The following is a 15,886-nucleotide window of genomic DNA, read 5'->3' on the forward strand; positions in this document are numbered from 1 at the left end:
GGCTGGAAGAGCGGGGAAGGGGGGAAAGGGCTGGAAGAGCAAGCAGAGGGAGGGGGAGGGGGAAGGGCTGGAGGAGTGGGGGAGGAGGGGAGGGAATCTGATTTGAAGAAGGAGGGGTGGAGTGGGGTGGGGTGAAGAAAAAAGGGATTTTCTTTTTTTCTTTTTATTATATATATATATATATATATATATATATATACACTTTATGTATATAAAAAAAATAGTAAATATATTTATTTTATTTTTTAAAAAATATAAAAATAATATGTGTGTGGGATTACTTTTTTAAAAAAAATTATAATTTTTTACGTGAAAATGACATGACACTGATGTGGCACTAATTTGGCAATGATGTGGGCGTGTGTACTTCACTTTCTGTAGTGAGAGTGGTATAATTTTTTTAGGGTGGAAAAAAATTCACTTTAAAGTTGTTAGGGGGGGGGGGGGGGGGAAAAGAAACTGAAGTTAAGTTTAAGTGCTAAAGTGAGTTTGGAGGACAAGTTCAGGGGGGAAAAGATGTCCTTTCTCTTTGATTTTTAAGTAAATTAGTTTAGAAATTAGAGAAAAACGTCTTTCAATTTTGTGTTCTTTAAGAATTTTAACAACATTAATGGAGTCAATTGCATGTCAACTCCTACTGAAGTTGGTGTTGAATTTGTGCCAGGTGAATTCGATTACGAAGGTATGATTTTTATATAATTGATAGATAAATTTCTCCCATATACATTAGAAAATTTAACTAATGATAATATAAACAGTGAATTTGATATATAAGTATAATGCAATGAGACATTGCATGCTTTCTGATACAGATTGAATTTTACATGTGATTTTTAAGTAAATTAGTTTAGAAATTAAAGAAAAACGTCTTTCAATTTTGTGTTCTTTAAGAATTTTAACAACATTAATGGAGTCAATTGCATGTCAACTCCTACTAAAGTTGGTGTTGAGTTTGTGCCTGGTGAATTCGATTACGAAGGTATGATTTTTATATAATTGATAGATAAATTCCCCCCATATACATTATAATTATGTATCATAGTAGAAAATTTAACTAATGATAATGTAAACGGTGAATCTGATACATAAGTATAATTCATCGAGACATTGCATGCTTTCTGATATAGACTGAATTTTACATGTGATATAGGTTGTTTTATCATCTGAGACATCCACTTTACTGAGTCCGATACATATAGTGGCGGACGTAGAATTTCTAACAAGGGGGTTCAAAAAAAGCTAAGGATGACGATAGTGTTGGAAAATGAGCGTTAAATTCTAACTCGACCCAAAAAATAAAAATGTAGAAGTTAAAAAAGTTGGGGTTGGTAGTCACCAAAGTTTGAACCGAGAACATATGTGTATTAATGACTTATCCAGCCATCTGATAGGATCAAAATCAGCCAGCAAAAGAAAGTGGAAGTGGAATTCCAAAAGGCAAAGACCAACAGTGCAAAATAGTTAGTCATAGAAAAGAAAGAAACTTGCCTTTAGTTTGCCGCAGCAGGCCAACAACTGCTTCTTGATCAAATCTAGCAATGAGGTCCTATAAAATACAGAAGACAAACTTTTCGCAGGAATGATGAGGCGATATGCATAATAAACTACATCCTAGTTACTCTATCTCTAAAGACACCATGAACAAAATCTACAAGGATTTGGTTTTAAGTGGCATAAAAAAGATAAACTAGAAAAGGAAAAAGAAACAATACCTGCCATCCAACTTCAATGCTATTAAGATTTGAATCTAAAGAACCAGCAATAACTCAAATCTGAGACAAACTAAGCACATTTTTCTGATGACAGCAACTATCAGTTGGACCAGATAGCAAAATTCTATGATATACTGTGAGAGATCTAATGTGTATTTTGAAAATTTATTACACTTCAACTGTATATAACTAAGTGGAGGCAATTAGAATATTCTTAAAAAATGAAACACGCGAAGAAGCTAATCAAAACATAGTTTTAATATTGAAAGTACAACTACATACATTATTACAATTGTACTCTATGAGGTTTCATATCTTGAAATGTCTTAATAATAGCATCATTAGAAATATTATGAAATACATCTTTTTCCAAATAAGGCACCAAGCAGCCACTAAAATAACTATCAATCATTTGACTCCGTAAGTCATTCTTGAGGATACTCATGAAGCTGGAGACGGGATTGATAAGGACCATTCAGGAGATATGCTCTTCTAATAAGATCACAATGCTTTGAAGGATACTTTAATATTAGATTTCTTTCGCCCGGATCAAACTTTAAGGAACTCAAATCAAATTCTTCAGCATTTTCTTGAGAAGGTAATGCTACTTTTGAATGATTGGCATTTGATTCTTGGTTAGATTTAATATCAATATGAGAGACTAAATTTGATTTTGATACTACAGTAAAAAAAATTCTTCACTGAACGTTGAGACTGTCGTAAAGTAAGAACTTAATTAGAAATTATAAATCAACATAAAAAAGAAAACAACCATCTTTATACCAAATTAAATGAACAAAATAAATGTTTTTACATAGATAACAATCAATAACCAAGTAGCACATCAAATCATAAAAAAAATACTTCAGCCGTAAAAAAAAAAGCTTTTACACAGATAAAAAATTTAAAAATCAAGTAGCAACTAGCAAATATATAGAAATAGGATTAGAAAATTAAAATAAAAAGATAAAAAATAAGAATTACCAAAGAATCCATAACAGAGAGTGAAATTGGGGAAGACACCGGTGAGAGGTTGAGGTTAGAACTCGGTATTTCGAATCAGAAGACGATGCCGTGCCCGAAGACGATAAGAACCGATGAAACCCAAACGTAGGGTTAAAGACAGAATCACAGAGATATTGGAGTTTGGAAATGTAATTATGTATAAGTTAGAGAGAAAATGAAATTTTTTATATATTTGACTTTGAGTTCGGGTTTTATTTAAAAATCAATTCTGCCCCTTTTTTAAAACGTCGTCGTTTAGATTATGTTGAAAAAAATAAAGCTTTTAGAATTTTTTTTGTTCCAGCAGTTTAATTCCTTCATTCCTTGAAGTAAAAAATAAAAAAACAATGCCTCAAAAGTGATTCGATCCTGCGACATGATCCTTCAAAGGTGAAATTCTGAACCCCTTTTGCCACTTAACCAAGTATTCTGCTTGTGTCAAGGGGGTTCAACTCTCTCTATATATACATAGAAAAAAAATTTGATCGTATATATTTAATATATTTTTTCGACGAAGGGGGTTGGATGAACCCCCTGGAAGACACGTAGATCCGCCCCTGGATACATAGTTCTTAGGGTAATAAGACATTGCATAGTTTCTGATACATACTAACATATTTATATATAATTTTGGTTCTTGTTATACCTGATACATCAATATACTATGACTGGTACATAGATCTAATTTTAACGATATATTGCATTTTTTAATGATAAATAATAAAAAATAACATGTGATTGGAGTTAATTTACACCAGATACATTCAACATACTTATTATGATGCATAGATCAATTTTTCTAAGATATATCATTATATCTAGAGAAAATACATAAAGATCCTCCTAATTTTGTTCGAGTTTTTCAAAAATACACTTAAACTTTACTTTCGACCTATTACCCCATGATTCTTCTTTAATTCATTGTAAATACACACTACCAGAAATTGGGCCTATAGCAACGGATTTTTTGGCGAAGGTTGTAAAAGTGTTGGAATAGATGGTCTATTGCAACGCTTTCAAGTGTCTCCAAAAATAATTATTCTATTAGCTATAATTTAACACTACAATCATCACCTTTGATATTAAGCATTGCAATAGATAAATAAAAAAAGCTATTGCAACGCTTATTTTATTTCCTCAATTTTTATGCTATATTTCGCGCTATATTTTATTAAGTCTGCCAAAACAAAAAAAAACACTTTAACAAAACCCTATCTGAAGGCTAAACAAATTAACACTTTAACAAAAGACCATCTTAAACTTAAACGAATTCTGCGGACGCTAAACAATCCCAAATCGTGGATTGCCCTAATTGCTTAGTTTGCTTCGTAACTCTAGGAGATCCGAGGATTGACCTGCGTAACTCTGTGTAAAAAAAAAAGGTATGCTTTTTGTTGTAAAAAAAATTGTTTTTTTGCTTTTGTCTGTAGATTCTTTCATTATTTTTCACTTTGTTAGGTTATGGATAGTGCTAGATTTGTTAGTTGGTTCCTTTTTCTACTGAACTACTTTACTGGTTCCATACTTACCATATTTTCGTATAGCCAAGACTAAGCTTGACTTTGATTTAGGAAAGCTTAAATTTGATCCGCGTAACTTTGTGGAAGTAGATTTGCAAGCTGTGGGAGACCGGGAAAAGATGAATATTGAAGATTTTGCTGTAACTCTGTGGAATTTTTAGGGATTTTGCTGTATCTGTAATTAAAGTGTTCTTCTAAGAAATTTCTGCATTTATTATCAGTAAGTTGTCACTCTCTTTTTTTTCTTTCAAAAGAGCCTGTGGTAGTTGGTCGAGTTAGATGTGACTGATTTTTGGAAATTTTGTTGTAGCTGTTGCTGATTCTTTTTTACAATAGCTTTGATTTTTTTAATCGAATGTTTGATTTGAGTGATAAAATTGAGTTTGGGTTAAATTTAGGGGCCTCTTAATTTGTTGTTGTTTTGTTGCTTTAGAATAGTAAGAGCTGAACAAGAAATAGACATTGGTATAATTTACTTTCAAAAGTTAGCTTACAAAGTGAAAACTGTTTGAAGCTTACAAAGTGAAAACTGTTTGAAGATGTGGGATCAAAAACTTTACTATACAAATGGATTTGAAGAGGACCTTTCCCCTACCTTGAGATGGTAGAAATAGACAGACTAGTTTCATAGATCATTGGTTCAAGTACAATTGTGTATTATTTATCACGCAGTGTCAGTCTTTAAATATGTTGTTTAGTATCTAGTTGAGTTCATAACACTAGAGAAACAAGTAGTTTAAGAGCTACCACAGTGAAAACAAATTACAAGCATACTTGTAGCTTATGCTATGCCTATTTTTCAGTATTATAGCAAATGATGAAAATTATCGTGGTTACTTGCCTGTGTATCTGTTCCCTTTCCATTCATTAAGAAAACTATTGTGTTATTCAGAATTAGGTTGTTTGAGTGAATCCATAGTCCATTCATCTGGCAAACTTAACATTTAATGTCATAATTCTTTTGTGATTGTGGCTTCAAAAAATAATTCTTTTATGATTTATATGTTACAATAAGATGGTAACTGGATTAGGTCTAGTATGATAATCTGCTGGCCATTTGATTACAATTTAAACTGCATTTTTTTGAATCCTAGTAACCTAATTTGGTTTACTCTCTTTTGAACTGGTGTGGTAGTTTTGGGGATAGCGAATGTCGATTTGCATCTACTTGCATTACTTTTGAATTGCATCTCGAAACTTTGGTTCTTGTTCCATCCAGCAATTAATTTATCGTAGTAACAGTCATGATAATCAAGACCTTTGTTTAATAGCTTACCAAGGTCGATAATTGTTTTACATGGCTCATCAAGACTTAAGGCAGGTGTTTATCACATTCTTTATTGTGCTGATCGTTGAATATATGAAATAATAAAGATGGTTCTTCGTTGCCCGGTAGTTCATTTGGTAACTATTTAGGCTACAACAGAACCTCACATTTTTATTTGTGACCAATGATTTAATATGAAACTATTTTAAGGTACATTACCTATTCCAGTTCATCATAAGTGTTGTTAAGAGAAAAGGGAAAAACTGGGTATGTTGTTTGTTTGTTTGTTTTTGTTAGTGCCTCAGATGGATGTGTAGTAAGAGCTTGTGTATCTAGTCTTTTATATTGGAGAGATCCCTAGAATTCCTGTATGATGCCTTTATTCATATGACAATCACACGGAACTTACTTCTAAATTGTCCACCTGAGTAGATTTAGTAATTATCACACTCTTCTACTGTAGGTAGTGGCTCATGGTTATTTCATTCATCATGTGCGTTCAAATCAATTCAAAATGTTCTTGAATTGTGTCTATTTGACTCAATGTAGTTAACTTAATTCTAAGTACTAACAGATTCCATTAGATATATTTACTCTTTACGGACTGTTTATATGATGGCTCTTTCAGTATAAAGTATGTCAGCCATTTTCTCTGTATTTAGGAAAGATTCTCATCTTTCATGATTACCTATTTCATAACATTATTTAGTTGCTACTACTATTGTGCATAATTTATCTGGTTTTACACTTCCCATGCTTATGTTCATTATTTGACTTGCTCTTGCACTGATCCTCTTCACATGTGATGCTGATAGATCTATTTTTGTTCACTTGACTTGTAGCAGCTAGACCTACATTCATGACAAGCTGTTTTCTATCTCTTCTTTGATTATTTTTAGTGTCCACTGTAGTCATCTTTAAAATGAGATACTTTTCACTCGTCTCTGATTACTCACTTCCTCCCTTGTTATTGAAACGAAAAAAGAGAAGAAGTCACCTGTTTATTGGTTGCCTAAGCTTGATTTTTCAAAAATTGTAGCTCTCTTGTTGCTGACACTTATCTCTACAAATGTTTTAAGTTCTTGATACTAATGTAGTACAATACTTGACCTTGCCTGGTACTGTGATTTAGTTATTATTGTAAAAGAGGACGATTATCTTCTGGAAAATATTTTTCTGAAAAGCCTTTGGACTTATTTACACAACCAACATTAGGATATAACTTTTGTTGATGAATATTTCCCTAGAAACTTCTTATGGCACACCAGTTAGGGCATTGATCCAGTCCTATATATCTATGTGATTTCTTAGCCAAATATCAAAGTATCTGCTATAAAGTTAGGTGTATATTCTGGAATTGGAAAAGAGGAAAGGGAATATTAATGATTCAGAGTTTTTTGACTTAATTAACGATGTTTTATATTTTAAATTTGAAAGCATGCCTATTATTTTACCAGTGATTCTGTTGGTTTAAGCAATCATTTTATTGGTCATTTGTTATGTTGAACGTTGAATGCGTGGACTAGAAAAGAGTGGTTCTTTGTTTCCCAATCATTCATTTGATTGCTACTACAGTTATATCAGAACTAAGGTCCGCACTATACCTATTTAAATTTCTTATCGAGACTTAATGCAGGTGTTTAACAGTAAAGTTGTGCTGACCGATGTATGTCTGTAATACTAGTAAATAGTCGTTCTTTGTTGCCCAATAGTTAAGTTGGTCACGATATGAGCTACTTTGTATTTTATTGCTTGAAACTCACCATAATTTTCTTACTGAAAAATACATCTTGTAAAATACAGTTTAGTAATAATTAATATCCATTGTCAGGTTGATTCCTTGCTACTTTTTATCACTGTTATATATAAGTGAGATTGATTTTGTCGTAATAAATGACTCTCCTGGTTAAGATAATCTGTTAACAATCATATAATTGGCTTAGTGAATTCACTTTATTTGTATGGATCGCTATGAACTTTTGTTTGCTGGGAACATTTTCATTTAAACTTGTTAAAATTTTTGTGTAAGTTTCTTGGCTTCCTATTTCACGTGGTTGACAATGTCCATGTTTTTGCTTAGCATGGATCATAATTTTGGTGATTTCATTGTGTTATATATGTAGGATCTTAATGGATAGTGAAGATAAAAGTTGGATAAATTATTTAATATGATCTGATGAGTTTGAGCATGGAGTGAAATATTTTCTTGAAAAGGCGTTTGAACGAGCTGTTCAAGGAAATGAGATATTATGTTCTTGTAGAGACTGCAAGAATCAACATTGGCATTATAGAGATGTGGTGGAGGATCACTTGCTTTCTAGAGGGTTTCTTCCTAGTTACACCAAATGGACTTTTCATGGAGAAAACGCTTCCTTGAGAAAGATACATCATCCAATCAATGATGATGAAGGTTCTAATATGCGTGACAATATTGATGGATTACATCACGATGCCTTTAGAAATGTAGATGCTGAATAGAGGCAAGTAGAAGGAGTTGGAGATCGATTACCTGAAGATATAACTAAATTTTTTAAATTATTGGAGGAAGGAAAACAACAATACTATCCAGGGTGTGAGAATTTTAGTTAGCTGAGTTTCACCATTAGATTGTTCTTGTTTAAATCATTGCATGGGTTGAGTAATGCAATATTTTCAGATCTCCTAGTGTTGATAAAATAGGCCTTTCCCTTTTCTCAGATACCAGAGTCTTACAATAAGGCCAGAAATATGATACAAGATTTGGATCTTGATTATGAAAAAATACATGCATGCCTTAATGATTGTATGTTATTTTGGAAGGACAATGAGAAAACTGAGATTTGCTCTGTATGTGGGACTTCTAGATGGAAGAGTGTTGGTGGTGCCTTGGCCAATGCAAGCTCTAAAATTCCTGCAAAGGTTTTAAGATACTTTCCCTTAAAGCCTAGGCTTTAGAGGATGTTCATGTGTCCTGAAACAGCGGTTGCAATGAAATGACATGCTAATGAACGACTGAATGATGAAAATCTAAGGCATCCCATTGATGGCCAAGCATGGAAGGATTTTGATCGTTTGTATCCATCCTTCTTTAGAGATCCTCGTAATGTTAGGTTAGGTCTCTCGTGTTATGCTGTTGAACTATAATTTATCACCATGAATTTGCATGAAGCCGGAGTATCTTATGTTGTCAATGATTATTCCAGGCCCATCTTCTCTTGGAAATGATATTGATATGTATTTGTAACCACTACTTGATGAATTAAATGAACTATGGGAATCTGAAATAGATACATATGATGCTGAAACCAAACAAATATTCAAAATGCGTGCAACGTTAATGTGAACAGTTAGTGATTTTCTAGCTTTAGCAATGCTTTCAGGATGGAGCACTAAGGGAAAATTGGCATGCCCTACTTGCAATCATAACACATGATCTCAATATCTCAAACTTAGTCAAAAAATATGTTATTTGGGTCATTGAAGATTTTTTTCAGTTGATCATCCGCTACGAAAAGATAGTAAGTCATTTGATGGTAAGGAGGAACATAAACCTGCACCCATTCCTTTGTCTGGTATACAAGTGCTTGATGAGTTGCGTGAATTCAATAATATTTTTGGAAAGGGCAAAAAGAAAAGATCTCGAGATAAAAGGGTCCTTGGAAGAAAAGATCTATTTTTTTTGAATTGTCATATTGGTCGGATAATAAATTGAGGCACAATCTTGATCCAATGAACATAAAAAAAAATGTATGTGATAGTTTGCTTGGGACTTTCTTGGAGATAGATGGAAAGTCAAAGGATTATGTAAATTCTCGATATGACTTACAAGAAATGGGAATGCGGAGGGAGCTACAACCTGTAGAAGATAGTAACAGAAATGTAAGTTTAGCCCAATCTTTATTCTCCATGGCACCAGAACAGAAAAAATTATTTTATAGCGTATTGAAAAATGTCAAATTACCTAAAGGGTGTGCTTCAAATATACCAGATTGTATGCATATTAAAGAGATGAAGATATCAGGGTACTAGAGTCATGATGCTCATTTTATAATGTAGCACTTGCTACAGGTTGTTGTTAGAAAAGTGCTACCTAAAAATGTTGCATTGACATTGATTAGGTTGTGCAATTTTTTTAGAGCCATATGTAGTATGGTAATTAGGCCGAGAGATCTTGAAAAACTGGAATCTGAAATTGGTGAAATTACATCTAACCTAGAAATAATTTTTCATCCAGCATTTTTTGATATAATGCTACATTCCTGTTCATTTTGTAAATGAAATTAAGCTTGGGGGTCCTATTTATCTTCGTTGGATGTATTCCATTGAAAGGTCCCTATGTAACCTTAAGGTGCTCGTTTGTAATAGATCATGTCCAGAAGCGTCAATAGCAGAAGGTTGTTTGATTGAAGAGTGCTTGATTTTTTGTTCAACATACCTACATGATGGTGTTAAGACGCGATTTAGTAGGTACCAACTGAAGATGAGGAATCTATTCTGAATTTTTCCCTTCTATTCCCTAAGAATGGTCATCCAATTGAAAGTGAGAAGAAAAAATATTGCACCTTTTTTATGAATACAAAGTTACGTTATGAAGCACATCGATATGTTCTTTTTAACACGGGAGATGAAGAAGTGGAAAAGTTCATAGAGTAAGATATTTACATATTAAACTTTATTTATTTGTTTATGATAAGGTACATAAACATCTATTTATAACGACCTAGTAATTATATTTTTAATATTCTTGATTGCAGAAAACATAAAAATTCATTGAGTAATCATACTAGATCCAATGCATGGGTAAGAGCAAGGAATTATAGCCATGAATTCAGCAGTTGGTTTGAAGAGAAAGTTAAAAATGCTGAAGTATCTCATCATTTAAAATGGCTATCTAAGGGGCCTAATATGGTCACCAAGAGATATAGCACATATTTCATAAATGGATATTGATTTCATACAAAAGATTGGGATACCCCACGCAAGACTCAAAATATTGGAGTGACTTTATCAGTAACAACTGATAGTTTTGGTAGTGTTAGGGTCCAAAATCCCATAGATGGAGTGGTGGTTTATTATGGAGTCATTAGAGATATCATTGAGATTGATTACTACAATTTTTTAGTGTTGTATTATTTAGATGTGATTGGCATCAGAATGAGGTAGATGAGTATGGGTTAACTCGGGTATACTTCAACAAGTTATGCAGTCTAGATGATCTTTTTGTGTTGGCATCACAAGTTTATCATATTTTTTATGTTGTGGATCCAATTGAGAAAGATGTTTATTATGCAAGGAATAAAGTTCTGTTAAATTGTATGATCTAGAAGAAGAGAATTGCCCTAATATAGGAGAAATATTTTGGAGGGAGCCTAATGATGACATTGGTCCCTCAAATAGATTAGATGCGGGTGACTTTAGATGGGCAAGAGAAGATGGAGCCATTTTTGTTGTTGATATTCCATCTACTGAAGAACATTCTAAATATATAGTTGTGGAAACATCGGAAGACAAGGATGACTTTGACGATACTATTTAGGATTGGATGGAGGCAGATTATTAGACAAGAAAGTTCTTTTAAATATATGCTCATCATTAGTTTCATTTTTTTTATGAGTGTTAAATTTTCTTTTCATTCATATTTTATGTGCATGCTTGTTTAGAAAGTTTATCACTTTAATTCTGAATATAGAGAGAACATTACGTCTCAATGTTTGCTTTTCCATTTTTTTCACAGGATTCAATTGACTATGCGACAGTAGGAGCTTTTTCTAAGCTGCCATCCGTTCTTTCAAGATATCTATTTTAGGTATGTTATGGGTGTGATAAGTGTGTTTTATCTTTATTGAAAACAAACACTGAGCTTTGATTTTTATTGTGTTACAGTTTTACAGTTTTATGTAATATTTTGGGTCTAGGAAATCGTACAGTTTTAGTAGATGCTTAGGATTTTGTTAAGCAATATCTTTGGTTATTAGTTTATTTGTTATAGTAATTTATTAGGATTCATTTATGGCTATACCGCCAGTGCCAAACACTGAATCAGGTTCACTTAGTGAAGATTCTTTGTACTATCTTTTGCTGAGCTTAATACCTCATTTTGTTTAAGTTAGTTGAGATTTAGAACTCCTTATGTGTGCACAATTCCTGAACAAGTCATCAAGTGGTCAAAATATAAGAGAACTGTTGGTCATTACAAATGCTGATTAGCCATAAATTGTGAATACAAAGTTTTTGTCTCAGAAAGACACTTGTCAGACACAAAGCATTATCTGTGTTGTGCTGTTTGGGTTACTTTGTTATTTGCTTAGAACTCTTTGCTTTTTTGTGCAACTTATTATGAAAAGACTTGTATTGTTGAAAAGCTTTTGCTAAGTATGAAGGCAAAAGACTCTTGTGAGGACTATGCCATTGTTATGCTGCTAAAGATTTATTTGAGTAAGCAGATGAAACGGCTAACGTGGTTGTTAGTAGTTGCAAGTTTATTTTTTTCTTCTAATGCATGAAGAACACTAGTAAATTTTTTAGGTAACTCATGGGAGTCAATGAGCAGTTCAATAAGTTTGGTGCATATTCTGTTTCATTGGAGAAATTAGAGTGCAAGTTTTCCCTTCTGGTTGTCAAGTTTTCTTCTTTATTTCAATTTTTCATGTGTGTGTCTATACTGTGCATAGTCGAAAAGGTATAAAGCTATTGTTCTTAAAATTGATAGTCCTAGAGATGGTGCTCTTACTTCTAATTTGTAAGTCCTGTTATGTGATGGCTATTTCCACTGTATGCACCATGTAAGGAGTCACTTGGCTGTCCAAATTTTCTCTTTAAGACTTCTATGATCTTTGCACTTACCTCTCTTCTTCCAGATAGAGTCATAAATACTTTTTATAGGTAAAGTAATACATAAAATCCCAACTGTTTAGTTGATTGTCTTGTACATTAGAAATCTTAACTCATATTTTCATGAGTGATTCCATGATACTTAAGCTAAATCAGCTTGTAAACTATGAATGTGATATTGCTCTTTTCCTGTCTTCAAAGAAGTCAATCTATATTCCACATAGATTGTCTTGTACAGCTTCCTGATTCCATGATACTTAAGATTCTTTTTTCCACAGAATGTGGAGAGAAATCAGACTGCTAGCAGAATCTAAATCTACTCTTATTCACAGATCAAGTGTATTTATATATATAGCTAAATTATTGATAGATGACTATCGTATGGATGGAAAATGAGTTTACTCCTGTCTTCTGTAGCAAGTTTACTCTGTCATCACAGTCTTCTTGGTGTTTGTGTTTTCTTAATAAGATTTTTTGGTTTAACCATCTTGACACTATATTTTTGCTCTTGATCTTACAGAGACTTAATGAATCATGAATCAACAAGGGTGTTCGAGAAATCATCAGAAAGCTAAAAACTTTCTTTCAGCTGGATCGCTAGCAGCTCTACAAAACAAATAAATATTACAACACAAGAAAAATAAGAATAACACAGGCTACATAAATGCAAAGGAAAAGAATCAAAAGCAGAAGGAGAATATAATATTCCGATTTTCTGAACCGGAATGGTACACGGTGCTTATGACCCCGAAGGACCACAAGCTAACCCATGACTGATATCTGTACCTGTACACTGCAATATATGACATAATAATATGGAAAAACATGAACAATAGGCCATAAGGTTCAACTGAATAAAATATCTAACAAACGTAATATCCATATGGGTGGCAAATACCCCAAAATAACTAAAGTATGAATCAAATCTAAACTAAATTTAAAAGCCTCTAAATACTGTCTGAGTAAGGAGTTGAAGAAATATGTCTCCAACTAACTCCGTCTAGCAAAACTGAACTGAAATAATAAATAAAATAAAATAATATCATCTTTAAATGGATGAGGACTCACTACAAATCTGCGATTGGAATGCTACTTTTGATCTGAAACACGTGCCTTTGAACCTATGGTGTAATATAAGAGAAAGCACCATAACACAAATGCGTCAGTACATTTGAATGTACTGAGTATACGAGTGAGGTAGTCTAAATGCAAAGGGTTATATGCATGAACAATGCTGACTAATATGAACGTGAGAATACATACATGCATAAGCAACTATAACTGAACTCGTGGTGATACTGGCTATTGAGTCTAAATACTGACAACCTGACTTTACTGATACTGAGATACTGAATAGATGAATGACTATTTCTGACAGTTCAAATTATGAAGAACTGGTCTGATTGACTGTGTCTTGAAACTGAATACTGATAACATAAGCTATGACAACTGACATAACTGATATAACTATGATGATCGACAAGACCGGTGTAACTAATACTGAGCAACTATATTTAATAGTTTTAGTTCTGATGGAACTATCTGAGTTCCATTCTATATGGAGTAACTGAATTTGAGATCAGTCCTATCTAGCGGGTGTAATACCCCAAAAAATCCAAACCAATATTAGAGCCATGTACCAAGCTCATGCATAGTAAATCATGGTTCTTTTATAGTTTTATGAGTAAGTTAGATGTATATTAAGGCTTCAAATAACTCCCAGCTATCAGACGAATGAAAACATTCCTTAGCGATTGAATTCTTGAGAAGGATATTGGTATAGTCAACTTCAAATAAGAATATCTCTCATTATACTTGGAATTCTTAAGTTCATGATCAATCAACCTATAGATAATTGAATTAGCTTTCCAACGATATGAATTTTGTCTAAATCCGATAACGGAGCAAAGAGTTATTCCTATTTTACTCCAGCATATCAGGCAAAAAAAAGTGTGACGACATTCATGGTAGCTTACCACATTTATGATGCCCTATCACGAAAGTCGTCAGCCTTAGTCAAAAACCATCTCCTAAGTGACGAATTTGTGGTAGCTTACAACATTTTTGACACCATGTCACAAATATCATCAGCCTTGGGCAGAATCCAGCTTCTGTGTGACGATATTTTTGATGGCTTACCACATTTTTGACGCCATGTCACAAATGTCATCAGTGTTAGCTTTTAGTTCCAGTATGGATCCCCATTACAGTCTTAAGTTATAGTGTCAGCTTTAGATCAATATTCAGCTCAGAAATTCAGTTCAGTTTTAGATTTGCTTGACCATAGCATACAGTTATTAGCTACTCAGTTATAGGTATTCCAATACCTCAGTCTATGGAATGTTTCGAAATTATGTAATACGCTTGGTCCTGCATTTTCAGATAATATAGCTTTCATGAAATCTATGATCAGTTATCTCATGTTACTCAGTCAGTCCCTTCTCATATGCATAATACTTTAGGGCCTCAGCTCAGCTACTCAGATTAAGTCCAATTCAGTCTTACATACCCAACATTCAGTTACCAGTTACTCAGTTAATCAGATAAGCCAGTATGTCTATGCATTCGTGCATCACGCTTCAGTTTTAGATCTCAGATAATCAATCACGATTTTGTACCTAGGTGCTTTGAGCATCGCCTCAACTTTCTTAATATCTCAGCAAGGTCAATCCAGCATCCTTCAAGGGACATAGTGTCCCAAGGAGGAGATACATTATAGCCCCCAAACTTTCATGATTTAAATATGTCATTTTCTTTGATGAATCTATCTTGGAGAAAGTGTTACTTATGAGCCGACCCTCTAGCCTCAAAACTCAGTCGTAGGCCATGTACTCAATGTCTCATTTAAGTTCATGAATCAAGTTCCAAATTCAGTTATGTTCTTATGTTTCCGCTCATGCATATTGAGTAATCAATCTCAGACTCATCAGTATTTTCAGTTCATGGTAGTAGTCTTTTTTGGGCTTACTCATTCTCATGTTCAAATTTCAGTACCAAACTTGGTATTCAGTTCCATGCTTAGTTTTCAGTCCAAACTTGGTATCTTTACCATTACATGTTCAGTCACATATTCATAAGTCAGTTTAGTCATGTATTCACGCATTAGGCATGCATGGTCAGCTTATCAGTACTTTCAATTATGCATTCACATATCATGTCAGTCATATAGTCATGCATCAGATATGCATGGATTCAACTTATCAGTTAAGCATCAGATAAGCATTCTCAGTTTAAGAAACTCAGTATATCAAAACACTCAGTCCTACATAAATAAATCAGCTACCCATGCATCAGATATGCATGTACAGTATGATATGCTCAGCTTTCAATCATGTCAGCTATGAAATCATGCTCAGTCATTCATTCTATATATTCGTGTAAGTTGTCTTTTCTCTCATCTCAAGCAGTCATCATTAGAGGACGCATGTTTCCAAGGGGAAAATATTATAATACCCTAAAAAATCCAAACCACTATTATAGCCACGTACCAAGATCATGCATAGTACATCATGGTTATTTTATAGTTTTATGAGTAAGTTAGATTTATATTAAGGCTTCAAATAACTCCCAGC

This window comes from Capsicum annuum, chromosome 6 (genome assembly GCF_002878395.1).
Source record: "Capsicum annuum cultivar UCD-10X-F1 chromosome 6, UCD10Xv1.1, whole genome shotgun sequence".
Classification (NCBI taxonomy): Eukaryota; Viridiplantae; Streptophyta; class Magnoliopsida; order Solanales; family Solanaceae; genus Capsicum; species Capsicum annuum.